General features: G+C 42.3%; 1 long non-coding RNA gene across 1 annotated transcript in view; it reads right to left on the bottom strand.

Moving 5' to 3' along the window:
• Window positions 1-2690: 2690 nt before the first annotated feature.
• The window catches only part of LOC143670290 (uncharacterized), a 40198-nt gene continuing 15831 nt past the window's right edge, over window positions 2691-27057 (bottom strand). The window contains exons 2-3 of the long non-coding RNA XR_013169318.1: window positions 3411-3560; window positions 2691-3082 (exon numbers count right to left, since the gene is read on the bottom strand). This is a non-coding gene — a long non-coding RNA (uncharacterized LOC143670290). The remainder of the gene's footprint in view (window positions 3083-3410; window positions 3561-27057) is intronic.

Here is a 27057-nt window from a genome sequence, read left to right on the forward strand (position 1 = left end):
GACATCTCACAGACAATGATGACCTTGATAAATCTCTAGGAACTTTGTACAATTTCTGAAATATTTACATTAATAACATTTTATCCTACAAATTTAACTAACAATGTTAGAGAATTGTTTTTAATTCGACACCACTTCCCATGCAACTCTTGTCAAAATAAATCTATTTCTAGAACCTCTCTATTTACAAGGTGAAAGAACAAATCCTTTGTGATTTTCTAGCATTCCTCTGGAAAAAATCCCCAAAACAATTTAAGATCAATAAGACGTCATTTAGGGTTTGATTGGGGGAAGGCAAAATGTCAAATTTAAGGAATGGGAAGTTAAGGCTTAAAATGTACAGTGTTCCTATCTGTAATGATGGAAATGTTTCCTTAGTGGAAACATTCACAACTTTGTGAATGCAATATATCCCCCCTCCAAACATTCAGAATCTGAAAGTTCCAGAAGCAAAATTTGAGGGAACATGTGCATGACCCGCTAGTAATAACTTGTAATAATAGTTTATCCAGTGAACAGAGCTAGGCTCCTTGCTCGCCTTCTAAGTCCCTCTTTTCTTTACTTTATCTAAGGCTTTATGTCAGTTTGCATCTGTTATGTACTCCAGAAAATGTCATATTTTTAAAATTCATTCCTGTGGGTGCAGACCTATTGTGCATGGGGAATTTTGATTGTGTTGTTTCAACTGAGATGTGCCCCCCGCCCCAAATTTAAGGTGCATCTTAATCTTTCACTGGAGTCATTTGTAAGGAATAAAAGAAAGAGCTCAGAGAGAAACAGCCCAAGAAGTTTGGAGAGAGCTTAAAGAAAAGGTCCCAGAGAGAGCTTACATGAAAAGCCCCAGAGAAGCTCAAAGAAAAGGCCTCTGAAACCAGGAGTTGAAAGCAATGAAATCTGGGAATGAAGGACAAGCAGACATCAGCCATATGCCTTCCCATGTGACAGAGAGACCCCGGATGCCAGCTGCCTTTCTTAGAGAAGGAATCGTCCTGTTCGTGCCTTAATTTGAACATTTTCATGGCCTTACAACTATAAATTTGTTCATTAATAAATCCCCATTGCAAAAGTCAACCCATTCCCAAGATACTGCATTCTGGTAGTTTTAGCAAACCAAAACAGGCTTGTACTCATTCAAACATATGAAAAGAGGCGTGATACCCAGGATGAGCAACTGATTAACACAGGAGTCCTCTATCATCCTGATTTATTATTATTATTTTTTTTTTTGCATGGGCAGGCACCAGGAGTCGAACCTGGGTCTCTGGCATGGCAGGCAAGAACTCTGCCACTGAGCCACTGTCGCACTGCCCCCAGATTTATTTTTAAAAGAACAGTTGCCCTCTGGTCCAGTTAAGATCACTATGTGTCTAACTTCCTTCCAAGTCACATTTGGATTAAACAGGAGGCCTCCATTTCTGCTGCATTTCAGTGTGACGCATCTTACTGCTTACAACCTCATAGAAGCTCCTCGTTGGGGATTGAGTTCCACAGTTCTCTATGTGTTCGGTAGCATGCAAAGTCAGGGACACTAGTGAAGCAGTGGCAGTTGGTAGTTTCCAGGTATTCTATTGCAAGAGCTTGGTTAGCCCTTATTTTGGGGAACACACTTTTCCTTCTCCTATAATTTCTCTTTTTGGTCCTCTTTTCTCTCCAGCAGTGACTCTTTCTTGCAGCAGGGCAATGTAAGTCCTCTTTCTCCCATGAATAGCACACTACTGAGTGATTCTCACTGCCTTGACACAGTCTCCCTGGTAACAAAGTTCCCTCTCAGTACTGCTGTCTTCCCTAAAAGGTTGCATGACCAATGTCTTCAGTCTTGGAAGTGCCATGGGCCGCACCAACACCTTTCCTCCTGGATGAGTGACCACCAGAGTGACTATTCATGGGTCACGTCTCCCTTCCTTCAAAATAATCCTCACTGTGTTGTGAGAGAGACGACTCATGCACCCCAGGAAGCCCAATCCTTTGAGCCAATAAGGATTTCTCTCCTGGCTGAAGTTCCAAATGGGCAAAAAACATCTATTAAAGGCATCCAGGTTGGACAGGAAGAAGTAAAACTGTTTCTATTCACAGATGACATGATTTTTTATAAAGAAAAATCTCAAAGAATCCACAATAAAAGTGTTAGAGCTAATAAATTCAGCAAAATTGCAGGGTACAGGAACAACATGCAAAAATTACTTGTGTTACTGTACACTAGCAATAAACAATGTGAAATGGAAATTACAAAAACAATTCCATTTACAATAGCACTCAAAAGAATAAAATATCTACGAATATATTTAACCAAGAAGGACAATGACTTTTGTAAAACTCTGCTGGAAAAACTACAAATCTCTGCTGAAAGAAATTTAACAAGACCTAAATCAATGGAGACTTAATATTAAGATGTTAATACTATCCAAAGGGATCGACAGAGTCAGCACAATCCCTATTAAAATTTTAACAGCTTTTTTCTCTTTGTTTTACAAAAAAGCTGAGCTTAAAATTTATATGAATTTGGAAGACTCATGCTTCCTGACTTTAAAACTTACTATAAGGCTACAGTAATCAAAAGAGTGTGGTACTGGCATGAGGATAGGCCTTTTGACTAACAGAATAGAATTAACACTTCAGAAACAAACCCACCCATTTAGGACAACTGACTTTTTCTTAAACTTTTTTTTTATTGTTAAATATAACAGATGCAAACCAAAAAAAAAGAAAAAGCAATGATTTTCAAAATACACTTCAAGAAGTAGTTACAGAACAGATTTCAGAGTTTGCTATGGATTACTATTCCACTATTTCATATTTTTTCCCATTAGAGGCAGGATCTCCACCTGACTCAGATTAGCCAGCTCTCAGTAGGGAAATCACTGCAGGTTGAACACACAGCTGTGAGGACTCTGGGATCGTTCTGCAGTTGATGCCTGCTCTGATAGTCACCTGAAGTGGAGGGCTCTGGGGTCTCCTGGGCCTCCTTGTGACAATCTTCAGATAGGGCTGACTGGCTAGCATCCTTAGGGGTGGCCATGTTCAGAGAGGCCTTTTTCATAGAACTCCTTGGAGGAGGTCTTTTTTCCATGGTTTTCTTCAGGAACTGGAAAGACAATAGGGAGAGCACAGAGAACATGGGGTTGGAGAAAGACATCAGGGCTGGATGGAAATGGGAGCGTCACAAGAAGAGGTATGAGCTGAAGAGAGGTTTGTGCCAGGCAAGGACAGGAAAGGAGTCTCTGGGGGTTCCATAGGGAAGAAGAAGGGGAACTTGGGCAGGGTCAACTCAGGTTAATGGGAGTGGGGGCTGCAGGAGAATTGGTGTGGAGTGAAGAGGGAGATTGTGCCAGGCAAGGACAGGGAAGGAGCCTTGGGGAAGTGTAGGGGAGTCAGTGGGGAGAAGAGGAGGAGCTTGGGTGGGGCCATCTCACACAGATGATGTCTCTGAGCTTGGGTTTACATGAGACCTTCCCCTTCTTCCTCACTTTACTGCTTGGATCCAGAGGCACTTCCTCTTTCCCTGTTGTCTTCACCATATTGAAGCCTCCTGGTGATCTACCTGAGACCTCCCTTTATATACCCTATGGGACAATAAGAAGCCACATTGTTAATCAAGGTGCTCCCCCCAGCCAATGGTAGCCTTTGTAGGCTGAGGTGTCACAAGGCACCATCCTGACACCTCGGGGGGAGGAGGAGCTGGGGAGGCCAAGATGTTCTGGTTGGAGAAAAGGAGCATTTCCTTAGGAACTTAAAGAGGCCTCCAAACTGAAGTGCCAGCCCTCCTCATCTCCCCGTGTTCAATTCTGGTGGTGCACATGGCAGGGGGAGGGTGACTCTTCCAAGCCTTTTCCCAAGACCTCCCCCACCGCCCAATTCAATGGTTCATTCTCTTCTCTCCCACCCTTCACTGTTACCTAGTTTGTCTTACCTAAAATCCTTCAAAGTAATGTGGCTGTATTTACATCTCCGTGGAAATGTCAATCATCCCTCTTCCTTCCTGCAAATTTCTCTTATGCATCTTGAAGTCCTTCGACTTCATACTTACTACTAGGAATGCTTCCCAGTCACCTCTTTTCACAATGTCCACATAGATCTTCTCAGATTTCTGCCTCCCAGGAGGAAGTCACTGCCTTCAGGCTGTCAGGACTTGAGGGAATAAACTTGCTTTATAGGGGAACCTAGTGGTGTTTCCAGTCTGGGGGTAGTGTGCATCCCAGTCAGTGGAGTGTCCACATGTGGGTTTCAACACAGTAGGGGGGATAATCTGTACATTGCACTACACAGAAGTATGATTCAAAAGGAATCACAAACCAGCATGTAATACTTAATCTTTCAGCCTCTAGAAGAAACACAGAAGAAATATTTAAGGCCTTAGACTGGTCAAGATTTGTATTAGATGAAACAAAGAAGTGCCCCCATAATGAAAAAAATTGATAAACTGCAGTTCATCTAAACTGTGGTCTTTGGCTCTTCCTAACCAGAGTTAAAGAGACTGAAAAGGCAAGCCACACATCAGGAGAAAGTATTTTCAAATCACCTATCTGACAAAGGTCATAGATCTAGAATATATAAAGAACTTTCAAAACTCAATAAGAAAGAATTGAAAAAACCATGTAAAAAGTGGGTAAAAGGTTAAACATACATTTCCCCTAGAAGACATACATATGGCAAATAATCACATGAATAGAAGCACGACATCATTAGTCACGAGGGAAAGGCATTCAAAACCAAAATGTGATTCAACTGCATATGAGACTGACTATCCCAAGTGTGGGCAAGGATGTGGCGCACTGGAACGTGACACTGTGCAACCATTTTCAAAAGTGTGTGGCAGTTTCCTAAAAAGTTAAACACACATCTGCCATATGATAGTTCTCCCACTCCTGGGTGTGTATGGATAGTGAGTATAAATATATACATACATGTACATACACATGCATATATATATAACTTTTTACACTTTGGAATAATCTTTCAGACAGAAATGAAATTGTTGGATGCTTGGGGGACAACATGCAGGGAGGGGGAAGCCACCATGGGCTTTGGGGGCTGATGGATTATTCACTATCTTGACTGTGGTTTCCTGCTATACACAGGTGTCAGAATTTATCAAATGGGGAAGTTTGTTGCACATCAGTTATTCCTCAAAAAAGCTGTTTTGTAAAAGGTATATTCTCTGCTAGAAAAAAAAAGTTTTGGAAACAACAGAGAAGGAAGACATGGGGAAGGGGAGCATTTTACTCCCAGGGCCATTCACAAGCCTCAGAAATGTAGTGGCATATTGGCCTTGCTTGCCTTACCCTAGTCCTTGCCCCCCTTCTAGAGCTTTCATCACCTGAAAGTTTGGAGGGTTTTACATTTTATGTACATTAGATAGGATGCTCCTTTACAAGAGCCCTGACTTTGTGCATTATACTTAAGAGCATAGCAAGCTCGCTGAAAAAGGAAAGGAGTTGATAAAAAGGAGATATACTGGATTTAAAACAAACCAGCCTACAGAAAGCATGATAAGAAATCTACATCATTGTCTTTTCCTTATATTCTTGCCACAACGAACTTTACTTTGTAGCGCCAAGGCAATTATAATCTGAATGATTTAAATAGGCAATGAACCATTTCTTTAGGTCTTCTTGACTCACTCAGGCATGGTCTTTTTTAGCTTAGCGTGTCAGCAGGAAAAAGCTACATGTTATTCAATGCTCTTTGGCACGGGGGAGGCTGGGGGCCGTCTGGCAGGGGCAGTGGCCATTGCAGTCCTGAGCACGCAGAGAGGCTCAGTTGCGGCCATTGCAGTCCTGAGCACGCAGAGAGGCTCAGTTGCGGCCATTGCAGTCCTGAGCACGCAGAGAGGCTCAGTTGCACGCGGGTTCCCCATGCACTGGATCCCGGCGTCCCCAGCAGCGCTACCGGAGTGTCCTGAGGCTGGGCTTGGCCTGGGGTGTGTCCAAGACGCTGACCTCGAGCAGGCAGACAGCAGGCTCTAGCTCCTTGGTGGCCTGGAGCAGGAAATGAACCCGAGCGTGGTGAGCAGGTGGACGGAGAGGCGCAAGAGAGTGGTGGAACTGGGTCCAGCAGCGCTGCTGCCAGGCGCAGCAGGGAGACCTCAGGGCTCTGTGGCGTCTCCCGCAGCTCCACACAGCGCTGCGCTCAGCACCGCGGCCAGTGCCTTCAGTCCGCGGGGCCCCTGCCTGCCCTGGCTGCTGGCACCTGAGCCTCCTGCAGTTCCCGCGGGTGCGAGCAAGGCGGCCTGAACCGGGCAGCTGGGCCTGGAAGAGGCTGAGTAAGGGGCTGCTTCAGCCTGGGTGGTGGCGTTCGCAGGTTTGCTCCCGCTCTGCCAGGTCCCAGTCATACCGAGTCGCCCTGGTTCTGTGGGAGGGGTCGAGGGTGAGCCCGGCGTGATGCCAGGCAGAGTTGGAGGGCTCTCACGGTGCACCAGGCCCCCGTTGGGGCCCCCAGCACTAACTTTCTCATTAGCACCTGAAGGTGCTTCTGAGGTCACAGTTCTTCCAGGTGAAGTCTCCTCGCTGGCTGTACAGTCCGGAAGCTACTGCTCTCTCTTACGCTCATGCACATAATTCAGTTTTCCTAGCGTGTGTAGGCTCTGGCCTCTGGCTAACCACTGCAGGACACGAGCTGCCTGCAGAACCCGGTGTGCTTTTGCCAGCCAGCCCCCGTCTCCCAGCTGTCCCCACTGCAGCCTCCTCCTGCAGCACACCATGAGGCCTCTCAGGTACACATGTGTGGACATGCCCGAGCTCTTGTCACATGCCCCACACCTCCACCCCCTGGCCAACAGGTGTCTCTCGGCCACCCCTTAGGTCACAGGACAAGTGCTGGCCACATGGGTCTTCCTTGGGGGTGAGGACCCAGGGAGAATGCCCACAGAGGCTCGAATAGTGGGTTTGAGTGCAGTCTCTAAGAGGGGAGAGGGACTGTGAGTTTCCCCGGAGTGAATCATCTTGGTTCCGTGTACTGTGTGCCTCCTTCAGGGAGATGTGGCTGGAAGAGGGCCTGAGTGAGGCTCTCTAAAGTGCAGGGGTCACTCTTGCCCAGGCATAAGGCTGGTTCCGAGTGGCAGAACTGTCTAATGTTCACAATTTTAAAAGTGGCAGCTGAGGAGCGAATCTGTAGCTTTGGAGCCTGAAAGACCTCAGGTCCACACTTGTCAGGGAAATGTCAGGGTCACCTGCCCTTGAGTGGAACATGCTGAGTTAGACCACAAGCATCTGGGAACTCACCAGGATAGACTGCGGTACAGAGTCCGTTGTGGTTTTGTTGTTATTGTTGTTGGTTTGTTTAGCTTAGCTCTGATTTTACTTTCTGGTATTCAAGGAAACCTCTAGAAAGTATGAGCTGAACACAAGCAAAAGCAATAGGTCACATCTGTGACCACATACGTGAAGAAATACAGTTTAGAAAAAAATAGTTTGTAGATGTCACTGAACAAGTGGACAAGTACAGGCTTCAAATATGGGTGTTACCAAATTACATGGACTCTTGAATAGGGCGTGAGATCTTGTTGGTTTGTACATGTTAATGCGATGCCCTAATACATCCCAGTGTAATTTGGGCAGAGAATAAAGAAGTATTTGCAAAGTCCCCTTGGGGACTGGGGATAAAGGAGGAAATATTAAACTTCCCTATCTGGAGAATTTCTGATATTCTCACAAAAAGTGGGGACAACCAATTCAATAGGCCGAGCCCTCAATCTTGGGGTTCTCCCCTATGAAACTTATTCCTTCAAAGGAGAAGCTAAGCCTATTGGTAATTATGCCAAAGGGTCACCCCCAGAGAACCTCTTGTTGCTCAGATGTGGCCTCTCTAAGCCAACTTGGCAGGTGAACTCACTGCCTTCCCTCCCCATGTGGGACATGATTCTCAGAGGTGTCACTCTCCTGGACAACATGGGACCTGACACTGGGGATAAATTGGGACCAAACATCCTAAGAATGAGAAAGCCTTATTGACCAAAAGGAGGAAGAGAGAAATGAGACAAAATTACTCAGTGGCTGAGAGATTTCAAACGGAGTCAGGAGGTTATCCTGGAGGTTATTCTTATGCATTCTATAGGTATCACTTTTTAGGTTTTGGTGTATTAGGGTGGCTAGAGGGAAGTACCTAAAACTGTTGGGCTGTGTTCCAGTAGCCTTGATTCTTGAAAAAGACTGAATATCTATATAACGTTTACAATGTGGCTGTGTAATTCTGAAAACCTTGTGTTCAATGATCTTTCTATCCAGGATATGGACAGATTATTTAAAAAAATAAGGTAAAAATAAATAAATAGCAGGGGGACATAAAGTACAAAAATTGGGTAGATTGAAATACAGTGGGTCAATGAGAGGGAGGGATAAGGGGTATGGGATGTATGTGTTCATTTTCTTAATTTCTTTTTCTGGAGAGATGCATATGCTCTAAAAAGGATCATGGTGAAAAATATACAACTATGTGATGATATTGTGAATCACTGATTGTAAAATATGGTTGGACTCAACATGCGTAGATATTTCTCAACAAAAATGTATTTTTTAAAATGGGTGTGAAAAAATCTCATACACTAGAGTAGGACCATAACCTGATTTTGAAAGTCACCACATTTTGATATTCTTATGTCCAGTTTTCAATGAAAAAATTACAAAGCATACAAAGATAGGAAAGGACAGTGTGAAAAAGGAACAAAATTGAGCTATAGAAACCAATCTTGAGAGGAACTACAGGTTGGACTTACTGGACAAAGACTTTAAATATTTTGCTTTTTTTTTTTTTTTTGCATGGGCAGGCTCTGAGAATCGAACCCAAGTCTCCAGCATGGGAGGTGGACAAAGACTTTGAAACAAATATCTTAAATATTTTTAATTGGCAAAAGAAAACCATGGAGAGACAAATGAAGGAAATCACGAAAATCATATATTAACAAAATGAGAATGTTCATAAAGAAATTGAAATGCTCAAAAGGAGCAAAACTGAAATTCTGGAGCTGAAATGTGCAATAAGTAAAAAAATCACTAGAGGTATTTGTTATGATTAATTCCAAATGTTAGCTTGGACAGTTTTGCCTGGTAGTTTGGTCAAGGAAGTACTAGCCTGATTATAACTAGCAGGATATTTCATGGACTTGAATCATCAGTAAGGTGATTGTATCTATGGCTGATGACACCTACAATCAACTGAGGAGATTATCTTCAACAATTAAGAGAAGTCTTTCAAATAAGTTGAAGACTTTAAAGGAGAAGTGATGATTTCAGCACTCAGAAGAGAAAATTTCCACCTCTATTTCAGCTGGCCATTTTCTCTGGGGGACTTGTGCTGGTTTGAAAGGATATATATCCCCTAGAAAAGCCATGTTTTGATCTAAATCTCATTTCATAAAGGCAGAATAATCCCTATTCAATACTGTATGTTTGAAACTGTAATCAGATCATCTCCCTAGAGACGTGATTTAATCAAGAGTGGTTGTTAAACTGGATTAGGTGACGCTGTGTCTCCACCCATTTGGGTGGGTCTTGATAGGTTTACTGGAGTCCTATAAAAGAGGAAACATTATGGAGAATGAGAGATTCAGAGAGAGCAGAGAATGCTGCAGCACCATGAAGCAGAAAGTCCATCAGCCAGCGCTTTGGAGATGAAGAAGGAAAATGCTTCCCAGGAAGCTTCATGAAAAAGGAAGCCAGGAGAAGAAGCTAGCAGATGACACCATGTTCGCCATGTGCCCTTCCAGCCGAGAGAGAAACCCTGACTGTGTTCACCACGTGCCTTTCCACATGACAGAGAAACACTGACTGTGTTCGCCAACTGCCTTTCCACTTGAGAGAGAAACCCTGAACTTCTTTGACCTTTTTGAACCAAGGTATCTTTCCCTGGATGCCTTTGATTGGACATTTCTATAGACTTGTTTTAATTGAGACATTTTCTCAGCCTTAGAACTGTAAACTAGCAATTTATTAAATTCCCTTCTTTAAAAGCCATTCTGTTTCTGGTATATTGCCATCCTGGCAGCTAGCAAACTAGAACAGGACTTCATCGAAAATCTTCATCGGAGTTCCCAGCTTGCAGTCTGCCCCATGCAATTGAACCTCACAGTAGCGTGAGGCAATTCTTATAAAAGTTGTATGTTATTATGGAGATACCTCTGTCAGTTCTGTTTCCCTAGAGATCCCTGACAAATAAAGTACTCAAAAACAGATGTAAAAAGATAGAACAAAGAATCACCAAAGTTGAAGAAAAGACCATTGTTATAATTGTCTGAGGATCAGAAAGAGAAAAGAAAGAAGAGTGCATAAAACCGAAAGAATCTGTGGGACTTCATCAACTGGAACAATGTATGCATTGTGGGAGTCCCAGAAGAGAGGTCCCAGAGAGAAAAGGAAAGGGGCAGAAAGTATATTTGAGGAATAAGGTCTGAAAAAACTCTCCAATATGACACAAGACAGTAATATACACCTTGGAGAAGCTCAAGGAATTCCAGAGAGAATCATCTCAAAGACATGCAAACCCTGACATATCATAATCACAGTACAGAAAGCCAAAGTCAAATATGGAATGTTGAAAGCAGCAGGAGAGAAATGAATCACCATGTCCAAGGGATCTTCAGGACAATTCAGAGCTGATTTCTCAGCAGAAAATATGGGAACCAGAAAGCTATGGGATGGCATGTTTAAGTTGCTGAATTGAAAAGTACTGCCCCAAAGAATTCACAAGAAATCTACTCCAGCTAACAAATGAATTTAAAAAAAGTTTGTGGAGCAGTGTGCACAACCAAAGCTATAGGCTAATCCCCCCAATCTTCGGGTTTGTTCATATGAAACTTAACCCCACAAAGGATAGGTCAAGCCTACTTAAAATTAGGCCTAGAGTCACCCCAAGAGAACCTCTTGTGTTGCTCAGATGTGGCCTCTCTCTCCAGCCAACACAACAAGCAAACTCACCACCCTCCCCCTGTCTACGTGGAACATGACTCCCAGGGGTATGGACCTTCCTGGCAACGTGGGACAGAAATCCTAGAATGAGCTGAGATTCAGTATCAAGGGATTGAGAAAACCCCTAGAATGAGTTGAGACTCAGCATCAGGGGATTGAGAAAACCTTCTCAACCGAAAGGAGGAAGAGTGAAATGAGACAAAATAAAGTGTCAATGCCTGAGAGATTCTAAACAGAGTTGAGAGGGTTTCCTGGAGGTTATTCCTATGCATTAAATAGATATCACCTTGTTAGTCAAGATATAGTGGAGATGCTGGAGGGAACTGGTTGAAAATGTGGAGTTGTGTTCCAGTAGCCATGTTTCTTGAAGATGATTGTATAATGATATAGCTTTCACAATGTGACTATGGGATTGTGAAAACCTTGTATCTGATCTCCTTTTATCTACCTTATCAACAGACGAGTAAAACATATGGAATGAATATGAATAATAGGGGGAACAAATGTTAAAATAAATTTAAGAGTGAAATGCTGGTGATCGGTAAGGGGGTATGGTATGTATAAATTTTTTTCTGTTTTCTTTTTATTTCTTTTTCTGAATAGATGCAAATGTTCCAAGAAATGATCACAATGATGAATATGTAATTATGTGATGATACTGTGAATTACTGATTATATATGTAGAACGGAGTGATCAAAAGTTACAAATGTTTGCATTTGTTTGGTGTTTTTTGGTATTTTATAAAAATTTAAAAATTAATAAAAAAAGAAAAAAAAGTTTGTGGGGTATACTAGCAATAAGCTGAAAAGAAAACCAGCTGTGTTTCTATAAATCACTAGTGAACAATCCAAAATGGAAATTAGGAAAACAATTCCATTTTCAGTAACGTCTAATAGAATAAAATCACTAGGATTATATTTAACAAGGGAGGTCAAAGATTTGCATGTTGAAAATTACAAAACATTGCTGGAAAAATTAAAGAAGTCTTAAATACATGTAAAGAGTCCATGTTCACAGATGCAAAGACTTAATATTGTTCAGATGACAATAAAACCCAAAGTAATCTACAGATTCAACAAAATCCTTATCAATATTCCAACAGCCTCTTTGCAGAAATGGAAAAGCCAAATCTCGAATTCATATGAATTACAAAGGGCCCTGAATAGTGAAAAAATACAAAAAAAAAAAGAAAGAAAAGAAAAAGAATTTTGGAGAACTCACACATCCTTATTTGAAAACATACTCTAAAGGTGCAGTAACCAAAAGAGCATGGCACTGGCATAAGGAGTGACATGTAGACCAGTAGAAAAGAATTCAGACTTAAGAAATAAACCAATACATCTATGGCCATGTGATGTTCCCCAAGGGTGGTCATGTGGTGGGGAAAGGTTAATCTCTTCAGTAAACCATGTTGATATCATCAGTTGTCCCCCCAAAATAAAAATAAATTAAAAATAAAATAAAAGAATGTACCCAGATACCTAGCTCATGCTATATATGAAATTAATTCAAAATAGGTCAATGACCTAAATAAAGAGTTAAAACAATAAAAGTCTTAGAAGAAACTTGGGGGAAAATGTTCATTGCCTTGGGATGGGTCATGGATTCTTACATAAGACACCAGAAGCACAAGGAACTGAAAGAAAAAATTGATAAATTGGAATTAGTCAAAATGAAAATGTCCAAGGGACAAAGACACTATCGTGAAAGTAAAAAGAAAACCCGGAAAACAGGAAAACACGATTACAAATCATATGCCCAATAAGGGTTTAATATTCAGAATATATAAAGGCCAGCTACAATTCAATGCTAGCTACAATTCAACACTAAAAGGCAAATGTCACTGATGAAAACTTTGACAAGGCACATCGTGCTGGTTTGAAAGTATTATGTATCATAAAAAAGCTGTTTTAATTCTGATCCAATCTTGTGGGAGTAGCCATTACTTTTAATCCTAATTCAACACTGTAGGTTGGAATCTCTTGATTCGATTATCTCCACAGAGATGCGCCACGCTCAACTGTGGGTGTGACCTATAATTAGAAACAGATGTGACCCCACCCACTCCAGGTGGGTCTTGATTAGTTTACTGGAATCCTTTAAAAGAGGAAACATTTTGGAGAGAGCAAGAAATGACAGAAGTCTCACAGCCAGTAGAGAGAGCAGATGTAGGTGCTTGGAGAATAGTTGCTTCAGAGAAAAGAGACACGGATTTTTGGAGATGCTTGGAGCCCAGCAGACATGACCATGAGATGTAAAGCAAGCCAAAACCTGGAGAGAGCCAAGGGAAGCCAAGAGATGAAAGCCAGCCCCAGAGAAGCAAAGTGAAGACTCTCCACAGGAGCAGAGGCTGAAAGCAACAGAGCCCAGGAGCAAGGGACCAGCAGATGCCAGCCACATGACTTCCCAGTAGACAGAGGTGTTCCTGACCCATCAACCTTCCTTGAGTTAAGGTATCTTTCCCTGGATGCTTTAGTTTGGATATTTTATAGGCTTAGATCTGTAAACGTGTAATTTATTAAACTCCCCTTTATAAAGTCATACCGTTTCTAGTATATTGCATTCCGGCAGCTTGCAACCTAACACAGATTTTGGTACCAGAAAAGTGGGGTGCTACTGTGGTTTGCAAATACCAAACATGTTGGAAGGGCTTTTTAAATGGATAAGGGGAAGATTCTAGAAGAGTTGTGAGAATCTTGATATAGGAAGCCTGAATTGCTTTGAAGAGACTGTTGGTAGAAATGTGGACCCTAAAAATACCTCTGACAAGGCCTTAGACACAAATGAGGCATGTGACATTGCAAATTGGAAGGAAGGCAACCCTTGTTTTAAAGTGGCACAGATCTTGCAAAATTGTGTACTGCTGTTGAATGGAAGTTAGAATTTAAAGGCGATAACTAAGGATACTCAGCTGAGGAGATTTCCAAATTAAATATGGAAACGAGTAGCCTGGTTTCTCCTTGCAGCTTATAGTGAAATGTGACATGAAAGAGATAATTAGAGAACTCAACTCTTGGGTACAAAGAAACTAGAAATAGGTGTTCTTGAAAATTCTGGATTTCCAGAAAGTTGAGACCCCAGTGACTAGGGCTCCACATGAGGATTTATCCAAGCATGCAAGTAGTCAGCCATTACAGGACAAGGGAGGATTGGAAAAGGAGTTATCCAGAAAGAATTTATGGAAAGTCCTTTGGTCTAATGGGCATGACCCCAGTATATTACATAAAAAAACAAGAGTGTTGTGGGATCTGTATAAACGAAAACTACCAGTCCGGAATAAAATGGACAGAAGGACAAAGTGAAGGAAAAATGACTTCAGAGGCAGAACCATGGAGGCTAAGGTCTGGAAACAGGAAACCTTGGGTAAGGAGAGCAGACCCACCAAAGCACTTGGAGAGGGTGTGTTTGCCCCAAAAGCAGAGGGTGTGCCTTCTGCTTTGTTGTTCAGGAAGAGTTGTGACACCCTAGGCATTGGAAAGGGCAGAGTGCATAAACCGGGGATTGGGGGTGCTGGTTGCCACCCCGTTATTCTGGAGGGGTTGAATGTATGTCCTGGAATTGGCAGAGAGCCCAGGTGTGCCCCAATGCTTGGAGAGGGTGGAGCCAAGAAAAAGATGGTCTCCTTAATGTACCCCAAGGGTGCAAACTCCACGCCAGCATTTGGGGTGAGCAAGGCCATTACATAGGCCCTTGGAAAGGGTGGGACTGCCACTTTCTAAAGCCCTGAGCATAAATGACTCTCAGACTTTGAAATCCAATGGAGTTTGCCCTGCAGGTTTTAGGAACTGTATGGGTCCGGTGACCCCTGTGTACCTTCCAATTTCTCTCTATGGAAATGGGAACATGTATCTTATGACTGTCCCTCCTTTGTATATTGGCAGCAGATAACTTGACTGAGTTTCGCAAGTCCAGAGCCAGAAGAAAAAACTTTGCCTTACAACAGACCATGCCGGTAGCTGACTTTGATGAGATTTTGTTTGGTTTTTAACTTTGTATTGTGTTTATATTGTTACTGAAATGTTTTAAGGCATTGTGATATTGTAATGGAGTGAACGTATATTGTATAAGGAAAAAAGATGTCTTTTGGGGGGAATCCAGAGGATGGAATGTGCCATATTGAAAGAATTATGTACCCCCCCCCAAAAAAAACCCATGCTTTAATCCAATCTTGTGGGAGTAGCCATTTCTTTTCATTTCATTCCTATTCAGTACTATAGGTTGGGGACTTGATTAGATTATCTCCACAATGATGCGACGCACCCATAGGCCCTGCTGCTTTCAGCCTCTGTGGGTGATAATTTTTTATTAGATGGAGATATGAATCCACCCATTCCAGGTGGGTCTTGATTACTTACCATAGACTTCAAAAGAGGAAACATTTTGGAGAAACTTCAGAAATGACAGAGCTGACAGAAATGACAGAGCCTATAGAAATGACAGAGCTGATAGAGAGAAAGAGATGACACAGATGTTTGGAGCCCAGAAGATGTCACCATGAGATGTTAAGCATGTCAGAACTTGGAGAAAGCCAAGGGAAGCCAAGAGATGAAAGCCAGCCCTGGAGAAGCAAAGTGAGGAACCCCCACAGGAACAGAGGCTGAAAGCAACGGAGCCCAGGAGCAAAGGACCAGAAGATGCCAGCCACATGACAACTTAGGTGACAGAGGTGTTTATGACCCACTGGCCTTTCTTGAGTAAAGCTAACCTCTTCTTGGTTCCTTAATTTGGACACTTTACTTCCTTGGAACTGTAAACTTGTAACTTATTAAATTCCCCTTTTTATAAGCCATTCCAGTTCTGGTGTATTGCATTCCGGCAGCTTGCAAACTAACACACACGTTTGGACTTTTCGCAAAGAACATATGCAATGGTCCATAAACTCGTGAAAATACACTCAACATTATTAGCCACTAGGGAAAAGCAAATCATAAATTCAATGAAATACCACTTCACACTGACAAAAACGGTGAGTATTTTAAAAGTACATAAAAGAACAAGTGTTGGAGGAAATATGAAGAAACCTGAATGCTTGCACATTATCAGATTTCTAAAATGGGGCAGCCAGGAGAAAAACAATTTGGTGGTTCAACAAAAACTTGAACATAGAATTACCATAAGTCCTGGAAATTCCCCTTCTAGGTACCATACAAAATTACTGAAAGTAATAACTCAGACACTGGTAGAGCAATGTCACAGCTACATTATTTGCCATACCCAAAAGGTGGAAACAACCCAAGTGTCTCCCAACAATCTGTGGTAAACCCACAGAATGGAATATTATTCAGCCATAAAAATTATTTAAGTTCTGGTACATGCTACAACATGGATGAACCTTGATAGAATTATGTGTGGGGTGAAGTATGCCAGATGAGAAAGGATAACTAAATGTATGGCTGCACTTATAGAAAACATCTGTTTTAGTTTGCTAATGCTGCCATAATGCCACACATGAGAGATGGGTCAGCTTTTAATAAGGCGATTTATTTCATTATAAACTTATAGTTCTTCAGAAGAAAGGCAGCTGGATTTCTCTGTCACATGGGAAGGCACACAGTGCATGTCTATTGGGCTTCCATCCTGGCTTCTGGGTTCAAACAACTTTCCCCAGTGTGATTCCTTTCTGCATCTCCAAATGTCTGGATCTGAATTCCAAGTGCTGAGATGAGGCATGCTGAGTTGCTGAGTTCTCTTCTGACCTCTCTCTTGTGAGCCTCCAGCTAACTAAATTAAACAGCACTCATTACAGACGGCACTCCCCTTAGCCACTGCGGATGTAATCAGCCATAATGAATTTCACATGCTGATGATTTACGACCATGGTAACAGAACAACAGGGCATCATCACCTGGCCAAGTTGACACCTGAATCTAACTATCACAACATCTAAAGTAAGCGAATGGATGGATCTGAATATAGATTAGAGATTACCAGGGACCAAATGAAAGGGGCATGGGACATTAGTGCTTAATAGGTACTGAGTTTCTGTTTGGGGTCATGAAAAAGCCTTGGTAATGGATGGTGATGATGGTAGACCAACATTGTGAATGTAATTCACGCTGCCAAAGGACGCAGAAAAATGGTTAGAATAAAAACACATTTAATGACCAATTCTAAGAGTTCAGTGTACAGTGTTTTCCACTTTCCTATAAATGTGAAAAAGTTCATAGTATGTTACAATAAACAAGGAGAGAGCAGTGCTGGGTCGGAGCAGGCCCTTCTAGGGAAGTCAGAGCGGTTCTGAGACCCCATAAGTCTGGAGAAGTGCACCCTCAGGGTGGGGCGCAGGCTTCATGTGGAAAGGGCCTGACCCCCAGTAGATGATGCTTCTGGAAAAGGTCATGGGTGGGACCCCAAAAACCTGAGACCCCTCCCGTGGAGGATGGTGAGTAGGACTGCTCAGCTCCCGCCACAGGGTCAGGATCCCAGAGAGGGCCGCCCTCACAGGTGGGACACTGAGAGGAGGGGCATTCTCCCGTCTGCTGGCCACAGGTCTTTCTGAGGAGACGCCATGAGGAGTGTCCTTACAGTTTGGTGACAATCAAGACTACGAACCGTAGGCTCCTCCTGCAATCCCATGGCCCCGGTTGTGTGAAGGGCCTCTTCTGGGATGACCCAGGGGAACAGGGATGGAGGGGAAGGAATGGGCTGCTTTCTTTCCCTCCAGACCCCCTGTCTTCCTCTGGAGACCCAACTGGTGGCCCCTAACAGGGACCCAGTTGGTCAAGGCAGGATGGGGTGGCCGAGGTCCCATCTCAGTGTCACAGGGCAGCTTCTATGATTTGAAACGAGAGATCTAGGTCTCCTTTACCTAGTCCTGCTCACCCCTAAACCACACATAATGCCTAAAGTGCAGTGTTACATCCTTTAGATGCTGGGCATTTTGTCTGAAACAGCAGAGAATCATAAATAATGCTGACATCAGAATCAACCATTCCCAGTCATCCAGTAACAAAAGTTAAAACTTTCACTAAGAACTGGCATTTTATGCTTATTTGATAAAGATTTTCTTTGATAAGTACCTCATCTGGGACTTAAAATTCCCTGTAACACTTCACATTTCTAAGTACTTCTTATCTTAGAATTGTTATATTTCCCATTCAAAACTCATATTCATTAGTACAACTTCAAATCTGATTCTTAGAAGATTTTGTTGTTTTTATGCTACTAAAGATGTCTTGAACTGTGAGCATTCATGTGCCAGCTAATCGGGGCAGAAAGAAATGTGGGTTTTATTTTTTTCTGGAGATGAGTAGCAGGGAGAGGCAATGCAGGGCTGGTATCTCAGCTGAAGGTCAGAGGCTGAAGAGGAGCCTGTTATAATAATACAGTACCATTGCAATGCTAATTAGGGAAGTTATAATATCCACAAACACTAACATTGTTATAATTTTAACAATATCCATGTTGGAGCTCTTGTTGTGTGTCACTGAATGCCAACAACATGTCCCATGCATTATTTAACTACATTTCATTCATGCTTCTGAGATGGATACCATCATGAAGTCTTTTGTGTCAGTGAAGAAAGACACTGAAGTTCTGAGAAGTCACCTAAATTCTTATTCTCTTCTTCCTGGGCCTCCAGCTAGGTGTTGTCCCTCCATGAGGTTAAGGGTGACCAGTGGCTGGGCTCCAGCCAACGGAACATGAGCGTAAAGAATGAGTGACACCTCCAGGCCTCGTCCAGAAGAAGCCCCTACCTGACAGTGCTCCACACTCTTTTGTTCTTCCAGCTGGCTGGAACAGAGACCACCTCCAGGGCAACCTTGGAACCACATGTTGTATGCAGTTGGCATGAATTGCGAGGACAATGGAATGCAATAGAAAGTCCAGAAGTAAACCCGTCTACCTAAGGACATCTCATGTGGCATACACAATTGAGTAGGGAGAGGTGGACTTTTTAGGAGATGTAGTTGGGATAACTGGATAGCCACTTGGAAAAAGGTGAAATTAGCTCTGTTCCTCACGCTGTCATCGATCCCATTTGCCTTTCAGAGTTGATATTCTAATGAGGAGGAGGGGAGACAACAAAGTAAATGCTTAAACAAAGTGTCATAACAGAGAGTGCTGAGTTCTTTGGAGAAAGGTTTGATGAGGAAGGGCATTAGGGGAAGTGAAGAAATATGGCCGAGAGTTGGCTATGACAATATTTAAAATTCTGGGCAGGAAAGGCCTCGCTGAGCTGGGAGTGATGTGTGACCAAAGTCTTGAAGTAGGCGATGGAGCAGGCCAAGTGCATGAGCTTGATTCCAAATCCTATAAAGACAGAATGAAAAGGCAAAATGACAGACCAATGTCGGTCATGAATATGACCACCAAAGTGCTGAAGAAACCAAACCCAGCAATACTTTAAAAACTTAAGCCACTGTGATCAAGCTGGGATTTTCACTGGAAGGTAAGTTCATTTTCACATTAGGTTACAGGACAAAGCAGTGGATTCTTTTGCCCGATGTGCTCAAATGACCAATTCCTGAGACACCGGGGATTTCAAAGGGAGAAAAAGGTTATTAATAGGCATATAACAGGAGAGCAGCACAAAATCTGTCTCCCCAAACTGCAGTAATTCTGATAGTTTTATAGTATCAAAAGATGGATAGGTTTTAGGATAATGCACACAGTGGCCCCAGATGATAAAATTAGAGGTGATTTAATCATTAGGTATGCATAGATTGATTATATTCTTAGTCACAGAACGTATGTAAGAAAATTACTGCCCTAATATGATGATGGACATGATTTTTAGAATTATGAAGTATAAGTCACTCATAGGTGAAAGTCTAAGGGAGTGTGTATGTCAGATGGGCCCATTTTAGTTAGATCCATCTTTGGCTATAAGGATAGCTTTGGACATGGGCTGGGTTGGTTCTGGGCTGACCCAAGGCCCTTCATTAATATAGATTAGGGGCTGTCTTTGTGATCATAGGACTCCAAAGTCAAAGAAGTGGATAAAATGGGTACAAGTGAAGGTCAGTCACAATGTTTTTACAATCACAAGTATGCAAGAGAAAGGCTACAATGACCATTGCAATAGTAAGTATACACAAGGGTGAGACTAGACAGGAATGACCATTACAATAGTAAGCAATGAAGTGTGAAGCTAGGCTAGAATGACCATTACAATAGTAAGTATAAACAAGCACGAGACTATGCTAGAATGGCCATTACTCTAGTAAGTGTACACAAGGGTGAGGTTAGGCTAGAATGAGCATTACAAACATAAGTATACAGAAGGGTGAGACTAGGCTAGAATGAGCATTACAACAGTGATGGCTTAGGACAGACCATGCCTGTAAGTGACTTTGATGAAATGTGTACTGTTTCTGACTTGTACTGTATTTGTGTTATTACTGAAACGGCTTAAGGCTTTCATGATATTGTGATGAAATGAATGTATTTTGTATAGGGAAAGAACATGTTTTTGGGGGGTCCAAAGGGTGGAATGCGACAGTTTGAAACTGTCATGTGCCCCAGAAAAGCCGTTTTCTTAATTTTTATTCAATATTGTAGGGTGTGACCTTTTAATTAGATTACTTCCATGGGTGATGTAGCACACCCAGTTGTGGGTGTGACATTTTGACAAGATGGAGATGTGACTCTGCCCATTCAAGGTGAGCCTTAATTAATTTACTGGCGTATTTAAGAAAGCTCATGGAAAGGGGAAGGGAAAGAGCTCAGAGCAAACATTAGACATTTAGAGATGCTTGGGGTGCCGACAGAGAAAAGATGCCTAAACACGGATGTTTGGAGATGCAGAATCCAGCAGATATCTCCATGTGCCTTCACATGAGATGCTAAGCAAGCCAGGACCCAAAGTTGTGTCCCAGAGGAGCTAGGTGAAGGCCCAAAGACACTTAAACAATAAACCACTGGCATTCAGAAGCTGGAAGCAAAGGAAGCAGGAACAAGGACCAGCAGATGTTAGCCACATGCCTTCCCATGTGAGAGACATCTGTCTTTCTTGAGTCAAGGGATCATTCTCTGGATGCCTTAGGTAGTAGGACACACCTCAGTGGAAACAACCTAATCAAAACTCCCCACCCAAAATCTAATCCAATCTGCATGTACACAACTGGATTAGAAGAACATGGCTTTTCTGGGGTAGAAGATCATGGTTTTTCTGGGGTTCTTAACAGTTTCAAACCAGCATATTCCACCCTCTGGAACCCAAAAAGACATTTTCTTTCCATACACAAAATACATTCTTTCCATCACAATATCACAAAAGCCTTAAACCATTCCATTAACAATATGTGGTAGTTAGATTCAGTTGTCAACTTGGCCAGGTGAAGGCACCTAGTTCTGCTGCTGCAGACACGAGCCAATGGTACGTGAACCTCATCTGTTGCTGATTTACATCTGCAGTTGGCTAGGAGGTGTGCCTGCTGCAATGAATGACGTTTGACTTAATTGGCTGAATGCTTAAATGAGAGAGCACAACGTAGCACAGCCAAGTAGCTTGGCATACCTCATCTCAGCACTCGCAGCTTAGCCCAGGCCTTTGGAGATGCAGAAAGGAATCACCCCAGGGAAAGTTGTTGGAACCCAGAGACCTGGAGAGAAGGCCAGCAGAGATTACCCTGAGCCTTCCCACGTGAGAAAGAACCTCAAATGAAAGTTAGCTGCCTTTCCTCTGAAGAACTAATGAAATAAATCCCCCTTTATTAAAAGCCAATCCATCTCAGGTGTGTTGCATTCTGGCAGAAGCAAACTAGAAGACAATACAAGTCTAGTACCAAGTCTAGGACAGTACAAAATCTCATCAAAATTATCTACAGGCATGTTTGACTTATGGGAAAATCCTTGTTCAATAACTCAGAACAAATGATCTGATTCCAATATACAAACTAGACACAGTCTTAGGATAAACATTCTTATTTCCATATGGAGAAATTGGAAGGAAAACAGGAGTCCATGTTCCCTAATAGTTCCTTAAAACCTGCGGGACAAATGCCATTAGACTTTAAGGTCTGAGGATCATTTATAGAATGATGTTTTAACCTTGGTGAGAGAGAAAGTGGCAGTCCCACCCTTTCCAAGGGCATAAACAGCAGCGCTTCTCTCTCTCCAAACACTGGAATGAGGGTTGAAACATTGGGGAGCATTGGAGAGACCACCTTGTTCTTGGCCCTACCCTGCTCAAACATCTGGGTGGCACCTGGACTCTCTGCCATCTCCTGAGCACACATTCAGACCCTCCAGAACAGTGGCCAGGCCCTCCCCAATCCCCCAGAAACGTGTTCTACCATCTCTGAGGCCTGAAAGGGCAACACTCTTCCCAAGCAATGAAGAGAAAGGCCCTTTCTCTGCCTCCAGGAAAAGTTCAGCACCTCCAAATGCATGGATGGATCCACTCTCCTCGCCCAAGATTTCCTGGCCCCAGATCTTAGCTTCCAAGGTTCTGCCTTTGAAGTAATTTTTCCTTCAATCCATCCATTTTCTGTCCCTTTTATTCCAGACTGGCAGTGGTTCCATTCATACAGATCTCACACAAAAAATTGTTGGCTTGGCATGCAGCACACAAGGGTCACAACCATTAGACAATAGGACTTTCCACAAATCCTTTCTGGATAACTGCATTTCCAATCCTGGCCTTTTCTGAAATGGCTGACTGGTTCCATGTTTGGTTATATCCACACATGAGGCACTAGTCTCTGGTGTCTCACTTTCCAAAAGCTCAGAATTTTCCAGACCACTGATTTCTGCTTTCTTTGTACCCAAGAGTTCAGTTCTCAGCTTATCCTTTTCCTGTCACATTTAACTATAAGCTGCAAGAAGACAGGCTCCATTTTACATATTTAGTTTAGAAATTTCCCCAGCTACATAGCCCATCCATCCAACACCAGAACTCAATTTTGCCAAATTCTCTGCCACTTTAAAAAAAGGGTCAACTTTCTTTCAGTTTGAAGTCACACATTCATCATTTCTGTCTAAGGCTTCATTGAAAGTACCTTTAGAGTCTACCAATAATTTTTTTAATAAATTGTTTTTTCTATCTAGCACCTCACAATCCTTCCCAAATCTTCTCCTTATCCATTTAAAAAGCTGCTCCAGCATTTTTTGTATGTTTGCAAATCACAGTACGCCACTTCTCTGGTATCAAATTCTGTTTTGGTTTGCTAAAGCTGCCAAAATGTCCTATACCAGTGTGTTAGTTAGATTCAGTTGTCAACTTGGCCAGGTGAGCATACCTAGTTCTATTGCTGCGGACACAAGCCAATGGTACGTGAATCTCATCTGTTGCTAATTACATCTGCAGTCGGCTAGGAGGCGTGTCTGCTGCAATGAGTGACATTTGACTTAAATGGCTGGTGCTTAAATGAGAGAGAGCAATTTAGCCCAGCCTAAGCAGCTCGGCATTCCTCATCTCAGCACTTGCAGCTCAGCCCAGGCCTTTGGAGATGCAGAAAGAAGTCACCCCGGGGAAAGTTGTTGGAACCCGGGGGCCTGGAGAGAAGACCAGCAGAGATCATCCTGTGCCTTCCACGTAAGAAAGAACCTCAGTGGAAAGTTAGCTGCCTTTCCTCTGAAGAACCAACAAAATAAATCCCCTTTTATTAAAAGCCAATCTGTCTCTGGTGTGTCGCATTCCAGCAGCTAGCAAACTGGAACAACCAGAAATAGATTCACTTTTACAAAAGGGCTTTATTAGGTTACAAATTTGTTGCTCCAAGGCCATAAATATGTGTGAATTAAGGCATGAATAAGATGGTACCTGCACTGTGAAGAAAGGCAGCTGGCATTTGAAATACCTCTGTCTGCTGTGAGGGCACGTAGCTAGCATCTGCTGGCCCTTGCTCATGGTTCCATTGCTTTTAGCTTCTGATTCTAGTGGCTTTCTCACTCTAAGCATCTGTGGGTCCTCACGGGGCTTCTATGAACAAATTCTGGACCTCATTTCAGCTTAGCATCTCCAAATGTCTGTGTTCCATTTTTATCTTTCTGCTTTCTGCACTGGTTCTAAGCTTTCTCTTATGTTTTTCTGCCTTTTATTCTCTTCTTAGAGGACTGCAGTAAAATGATTAAGACCCACCTTGAATTGGGTGGGTCACACTCCCATAGAAACAATCTAATCAAAGGTCCCACCCACAATTTCACAATTGGGAGGATCACTTCTCCATGGGAACACTCTTATCAAAAGTTCTCACCTACATTAAGTCTTCACTCACAAGATTGAATTAGAACATGGGTTTTCTGGGGTACAAAACAGTTTCAAACAGGACAACCCCCTTTGTAAAAGCAAATCTATTTCTGCTATATTAGATTCCAGGAGCTACTGCAAACTGAAACTGTCATCCAAGCCTGGTTTCTGCCCTTTGTATACTTACTACTATAATGGTTATTATAGTCTCTTCTCATCCCTTTGTATACTAGTTTTGCAACAATTATTCTAGACTAGTCTCATCCTTGTTTACAATTTCTATTATAATGGTCATTCTAGCCTAAACTCAGCACTATGTTTACTTACAACTGCAATGGTTATTTTAGCCTGGTCTCAGCCTATGTATCCTTACTACTGTAACGATTACTATAACATGTCCTAAGCCTGCTGAATACTTTTGTAATCATTATTATAGCACAGTCTCAGCCTTGATTGCAGTTATTATTGTAAAGTCCATTCTAGTCAGGTCTCAGCGCTATGTAGACTTACTATTTTAATAGTTAGTCTAGCCAGGTCTCAGCCTTGTGTAGACTTACAATTAACGTTAGTCCTAGTCCAGTCTCAGCCCTGTGCATACTCACTATTTTAATGTTCATTCTAGCCTGGTCTCAGCCCTGTGTATACTTACTATTGTAATGGTTTTTCCAGCCTGCACTCGGCCCTGCCTAAAATTACTTTTGTAATGTTTATCCTATCCTGGTCTCAGCCCTGTGTATACTTAATATTGCAATAACTATACTACACTTGACTCAGCCCTGTTTACAGTTACCATTTTTTCATCTATTTCTAGCCTGTGCCCAGCCCTTTTTAGACTTACTATTATAATGGTCAGTGTACTTGATTGAATCAGTTATGTACCCCAGAAAAGTCTATGTTCTTTTAATCCAATGTTGTGGTGGCAGACCTATTGTTAGTTGAAAGACCTTTTGGATTATGTTGTTTCCAGGGAGATATGACCTTACCCATTTAAAGTGGATCTTAATCCGCTGCTGGAGTCCTTTCAGGGAGAGGTATTTTGGAGAGAGCTCAGAGATGGAGAAGCTAAGAGAGGAGGAAAACACCCCAGGAGAAGCCAGAAAGACCCCAGGCAACTGGGAGTGCCAATTTGACACGAATCTAGGTGAGAGAGGCCATCAGATGTTGCCATGGGCCTTCCCTTGTGACAGAGGAACCCCAGACGCCATCAGCCTTTCTTCAGTGAAGGTTCTCTCTTGTTAATACCATAATTTGGACATTTTCTCAGCCTTAGAATTCTCTTGTAAATCAATAAATTTCCTTTGTAAAAGCCACTCCATTTCTGGTATATCAAATTCCAGCAGCATTAGCAAACCAAAAAAGTCATTCTAGCCTGGTCTCAGCACTGTGTATACTTACTACTGTAATGGTTATTGTGGCTTCCTCTCAGCCCTGTGTATATTTAGTATTATAACAGTTATTCTAGCCTAATCCCACCCTGTTTGCAATTTCTATTTTAATGGTTATTCTAACTTAGTCTCAGCCTTGCCTTTAGTTACCTTTTTCATGGTCATTCTAGTCTGGTCTCAAACCTGTGTATACTTACTATTGTAATGGTCATCCTATTCTGGTCCCAGCCTGGTGTTTACTCATTGCACTAATGATCTTTCTCAAACAGGATCAGCCCTGTACATGCATGCTTTTGTAATGGTCGTTCTAGCCTGGTCTCAGTCTTGTGTATACTTATTAGCTGAATGGTTATTATAGCCTAATATCATCCCTGTGTGTAACTCCTACTGCAATATTTATTCTAGCCTACTCTCAGCCCAAATACCATTACTATTGTCATGGGTATCCTATACTACTCTCAGCCCTGTGTGCACTTATTATTACTATGGTAATGGTCATTCTAGCCTGGTCTCAGGCTTGTGGATACTTAATTGTAATGGTCATTCTAGCCTGGTCTCAGCCTTGTGTATACTTTACTATCATAATGATTATTCCAGCTTAGATTCAGCCCTGTTTACAGTTACTACTGTAATACCCTTCTAGTCTGCCCTGAATCCTGTGTATACTTACTATAATAATGTTTATTCTACTGTATTATGAGCACTCCATATATGTACTATTATAATGGTCATGCTAAAGATTTCTCAGCCCTGAGTATATTTATTGTTGCAATGGTTATTCTACTAGCCTCAGCACTGTTACAGTTAAAATTGCAAAGGTTATTCTTCCTGGTTTCAGGTTTATGTATACTCACTATTTTAATCATTATTATTGTCTAGTTTTATCCGTGTTTGCAATTACAATTGTAATGTTTATTCTAGACTGGTCTCAAAACTGTGTATACGTATGTTTCAATTTGCTAAAGGTGACAGAATGCAATACAGCAGAAATGGACTGGCTTTTATAAAGCGGATTTATTAAGTTACAAGCTACAATTCTAAGGCCATGAAAATGTCCAAATTAATGCGCCAATAAGAGGATACTTCTCTCAAGAAAGGCCAATTGCATTTGGGGTCCTCTGTTACAAGCTGTAGTACTTTGAAAGTTGCCGGAATGCAGTATACCAGAAATGGAATGGCTCTTACAAAAGGGGAATTTAATAAGTTACAAGTTTACAGTTCTAAGGAAGTGAAAGTGTCCAAATTAAGGCACAATCAAGAGGTTACCTTCACTTAAGAAAGGCCAATGGGTCAGGAACATCTGTCAGCTGGGCGGTCACATGGCTGGCATCTGCTGGTCCCTTGCCCCTGGGCTCTGTTGCTTTCAGCTTCTGTTCCTGTGGGGGCTGCTCCACTTTACTTCCCCAGGGCTGGCTTTCCTCTCTTGGCCTCCCTTGGCTCTCTCCAGATTCTGGCCTGCTTAACATCACATGGCAAGGTCTGCTCGGCTCCAAGCATCTCCAAACATCTGTGTCTCTGTTCTCCCTGTGTCTGCATCTGTGTCAGCTCTGCTGTGACGTTTCTGTCGGCTCTGAGGCTTCTGTCATTTCTGACTCTCTTCAAAATGTTTTCTCTTTTGGAGGATTCCAGTAAACTAATCAA

Source organism: Tamandua tetradactyla, chromosome X (assembly GCF_023851605.1).
Source record: "Tamandua tetradactyla isolate mTamTet1 chromosome X, mTamTet1.pri, whole genome shotgun sequence".
NCBI classification, from domain to species: domain Eukaryota; kingdom Metazoa; phylum Chordata; class Mammalia; order Pilosa; family Myrmecophagidae; genus Tamandua; species Tamandua tetradactyla.